Consider the following 5,289-nt stretch of genomic DNA (forward strand, 5'->3'; position numbering starts at 1 on the left):
TGCGTTAGTGCAGCTGAAGAGAATGGACTTCACTAATGCATCTGCTTCAAACACTGCGGTGGTGTGTAACTTAACGATCACTTTACACCGGAGGATTATCATCCAGGCGATATGAGTTTCACATGAGATGCTGAAGCAAGAACTTAGTGAGACTCGGTGCGCTTCCTTCGATGCATCGGGTCCCGGTCCGCCTGTGTTCGGCCGCCGGCGGGAGACATGATGCTCACGGAACCGGCAGAGATGCAGCTCCACGAAAATGTCAACTGTGCCAAAATGTCAAAATGTTAAATAATGAGCCACAACGAGATGTGTATAAGTTGTTGTAAAGCACCGCAGCTAGCTTGTAAGAATTTGCAATATCGTTATATATTTAAAACCCTGTAAAAACGTTACTGTATGAGAAGGCATAACTGGTAAGTTAACCTCAGTTTGCTAATATTATAACCATCAAGTCTAATGACAGCTTAGTGACATTTGCACAGCTAATTGGTCATTTTTTTTGTCATGTTGTGTGGTTTTAGGGCTTTGGGAGATGGGAGTGTGAAGATCTGAAGCAGAGGAAGCCAGCTGTTATGATCCACCTCTACTGGACCACAGTTTCCACTCCTGATGGAGACGCAGATGTTATGGAGGCCAAGCGGAAAAGCATGGTCAGCAGTGACTGTGATCTTGTGTTTGCTTCTCCCAGCATCTGCCGTCTGAGAGAGGAATACTGCAGGTCACAACAGGCTCCAGGAGAACACAGCACTGTCATGTCCACTACACCTGCTCCTCTCATGCACCACAGGCCCAGCGGACAACTTGTCTGTATGCTGTCATTATTGATTGTGTTATACCAATGACATCAAAAAGTGTTACTTATAGGTAGTCATGAGTAAATAGAGTTAACTTGTAATTGAGAATGAAAACTATTCAGACTGTTTTAATATTAAAATCTTTAACTATGTATTTATACATACAATTATTTAGCTCAGAGTAATAAATGATATCTGCTCTAAAACATACATGTGTCTGCTGGCCTGGAGAGGTCTATGCTCCTGTCTGAAGTGCATATAGGCTATCTGTAGCATACATGGGTTCAGACAGCAAGCCTCAAAGCCTGGGTGTAGAGTCAGATACTGCTCATCAATTGTGGGGGTCACATTCTCCACTAAGACCCAGTATGTAACGTATCTAACTCCCTGCAGCACTGACTTTCCTCAGCTGTGATCATGGCCTCGTATTTCCCACACAAGCACCTATAAATCAAAAACCTGTTTATCTCTCTCTCCTGCGGTGATAAGAAACCACTATCACGTAACGTTAGTCTGGGATATTAACGAGTGTGACACGCCTGATCAACGCTTATTAGTTTCTATTACTGGTAGTATCAATACTAGCATTGCTATTGCCTGATTACATTAGCTGACGTGTGTATATCTGTAAGCTAACACTGATCTCTCACCAAACACCTGCCCTGTTCTCCTCACATCAACTCAATTAGTCTTCTCTGACCGTTGTTCTGTCTAATCCTGGCCTGTCCTGCTCTCTTGGCTGCATAGCAGGCTCATCATTTTATCTGTGGTCCGTCATACGAGTGTAAATACACATTTAACATTTCCTCAGCATCTGACCTGTCTGCGATCCATTGGTTTCCTGTGGTTTAAATGGACCGCTCTCCCTTTTGATGCGTCACTTCCGGTTTTGGCACGTTTCAGATGCGGAAGTAAAATTCTCTCACAAAAACGACTCCAGAAGCCTTAATAGCGTATTTTAAAGTATATTTTAAAGAAAATCTAGTTCCTACAGTATCGACTCACTGGAGTCTCTAACATGGAATATGCCCTTCAATATTGGAGAAAGCATAACGGCTAAATTGGATCACGTGTCCCTTAATAACCAATCACATTATAGCCTTGATGTAACTGAATTTCAGTCAGAGTTGTGCGACACTCAATTTAGAGTATGAAATACCTCTACATAAGGACACGATACTAGAAGAAATAGCTCCAATTACAGAGGCATATTCTCTTGGGGTTACAGGGAAATTAAAATATGAAAGAAATTCATCATAAGTCATGAAATACCTCTGAGAATTCAACAACTGTCCTACCAAAAGAATGCCTTTATCAAACCAGTTTTCATAAATATACTTTTGTGTTTATATATTACAATTATTCCAGATATAATATCGGTGTGGAGAACAATTGTGCTTGTAAATGAACTTCCACCCCAGAAGTACTTGCCTGTGAAAAGCTGACAGTTTAACAGGCAATTTTTCAATTTTGTAATCACACATTAACAAAAATGAGACACTACCAAGTTGGTCAAAAACAGCACTAGATACTGAATTCCACACAGAAGAAGGGTTTTCAAGAAATACTTCAAACAGTTAATTTTGAAAGTGTTATTTAAGATTGAAAAATCTAAATAATCAAGACCACCATTTTTATATGAATTAACTATCACAAATTTTCTAATATAATGCACATGGTTTTTCCACAGAAAATTTAACATTGTTTGATCAATTATCTTATTTATTTTACTCTCTGAATTAATTGAGGAAGCAACACCGGTAAGCCTAGAAATGCCTTCTCTTTAGGCAGCAGAGCACGACCTTTAAGAGATAAATCTCTCTGTAACCAGATATTAAACCTGCTCTTTACTTCTTTGATCACAGGATTAAAATTTAGCGACATTCTGACCTGTTCATTTTTGGAGATAGTCATACCTAAATAGACTGGAGCATCCTTTACAGGAATGTTACAAATGGATTTGTCATGGCAACTCTTCAAGGCAAACAATTCACATTTTTGTAAATTCAAGCACTAGAGAGCACTAGAGAGAATTTCGATATTTTTGAGACCAACTGAATTTGACAAGCATTTTTTTTTAAAAGAGCTGTGTCATCGGCCAACTGACTTATCAAGACACTTCTCCCTTCAACTTCAACTCACTTGATTTAATAAAATGACTAAACGCCTGAGCAACAATAAGAAAAAGATCAACTGAAACCTTGCCTCACACCTCTTTTCTGATACAATCTTTGTGTGGTGCCTTGACTTAGTTTTACTGAACTATTGCCCCCCACATAAAGAGTTTTCATGGCATTGCTGAAATAGCGCCCAAACCCAAAGCTTTCTAAACAATACAAAATAAAAGGATGCTCGACGGTATCAAAGGCTTTAAAAAAATCTAAAAACAATATAAAACGATCACCTTTAATGAGATCAGAGTAATCAAGATAAAAAATAAGCCTGATATTATTAAACATATGTATTTTTCTCATAAACCCAGATTGATTTTTATTAATTATTGAATCTAATACTATTTTGAATCTTTGAGCAAAAATGAGCAAATATTTGTAATCATTATTGAGCAAACTAATAGGTCTCCAATGATCAATAAGCAGTAAATCTTTCTTGGGTTTAGGAATTAAACAGATTACACCTTGAGTCATGGTTGTAGAAGTTCAGAGCACTTTAAACTTTCAGAAAACACTTCAAAGGAACGTGACGAGAATCTCAGAAAACTGCTTGAATTCAGCAGTAATTCCATCACTGGTGATTTATTCCATTCCAGACTTTCAATGGCATCCTTAATTTCAGCAATAGTAATTGGGGGAATCACACTGTACATATCATCAAGCTTATTTTGTAGTTCTAGGCTCTGCTCATCCAGTAAATTATCAGTAGGAATACTGGTTAAAGATAAAATCTCTTCAACAGTTTTCTCTTCCGTGTGATGCTTTGATTTAGCTATTGTACTACTACATTTTCTCAGATATTTTCTGAGTTCAAATTTTAATAATTCCCAATTACATTTAAACAATCCTTCACTTTTGGCTTTAACCCAATAATAATTAATTAGTCTTTCCATTTCCTGTTTAACTTGTTTGCATTTGGAGAAATATTCATTTTATTTGAAATAGCTTTATGGTCAGTTAATGGAGTTGCCATTATATTAACTTGAATATTATTCTTATCAAAATTATTAGAAACAAGCCAAAAATCTATCCTGGAACATCTAGAGCCATCCTTATTACTCCAAGTATACATAATATCGTTTAAACGTTTTTCTCTCATATATCAATAAGATCAAATCTGTTCATAAACTGCTTTAAATTAGAGTTTAAATTTGAGGGTAGTCCTGGTGGCCATCTATCAATAGATTCATTCAAAACAACATTGAAATCACCTCCTAAAATTAAATATGCATCAGGAAATTTGTATAGCCAATGAAGAAGTCTCTCCTGTAACAAAAATAATAACTGCTCATTGTCTGGTTTACTATTATATCCACAAATATTAACTACTATAAAAATTTCACTGAAACTTCTTAAAATTTAACAAATGAAGTGCCTATTTTCATCACATTCTGAATTCAAAACGTCACCACCAAAATAATTTTTCAGACATCTTTCAATAAAACAACCACGAAGTTTATTAGATTTATTTAATCAAGACCTTCAGTTTACTTACATATTTATAACAGATATATTAATCGTATAAAAGTTACAAATTGTATTAATCGATACTTAATGTATTTGCTAACATAAACTACACATGTAAAAGAGTCACATTTTTTGTGTTTTTTATGGAAAACATAGACATATTTAACCAAGTTTATTGTGAATTTGGCACTTTTGAGACACTCCCTAACTTGACGTGTCCAAGTGGGGATCGTTCTGAAGAATTTTTCCTTTCAGATGATTAGAACTATTACATCATCGAATAATATTATTATTAATTTGGATATTATGCGTGTAAATGTGATCTGAACGAGATACAGCATGATCCATGAGTATTCTACGATTACATAAATTAACACTTCAGAAAAGATCGAATGTATAACGAATGTCCAAAATAAAAGCACCTTTACCGCAGTCATAAGTATGGCAAGCCGTTCAGGAAATAATTAATGTGTATTGTGTTAATATGGATTGGTTCTCTGGTTGAATGTATGGTTTAATGACAAACGCGTTCGTTTATAATACATTGGTATAACCAGACATATATTGGTTTAGATACATCGGTCTGATCACATGCACGTGGGTTTGCTCCTGTATACGTTGGTTTGTTCAAGTAAACATTGGGCTCCTCAAATATGCAATGGTTTCCTCAACTATATATTGGTTGAGATAAATCGGTTTCCTCAAGTATACATTGGTTTGTATATATATCGTTTTCTTCAAGTATGAAGGGTACTTCCTCCAGAGAAGGTTAATTGCTCCTAAAAAGGACATTTAATGTATTTGCAGTCCTGGTTTGTGTCACTGCATTATACAATAAAATACACACATAGTCATTT

The sequence above is a fragment of the Barbus barbus genome (assembly GCF_936440315.1).
Source record: "Barbus barbus genome assembly, chromosome: 10".
In the NCBI taxonomy this organism is placed as follows: Eukaryota; Metazoa; Chordata; class Actinopteri; order Cypriniformes; family Cyprinidae; genus Barbus; species Barbus barbus.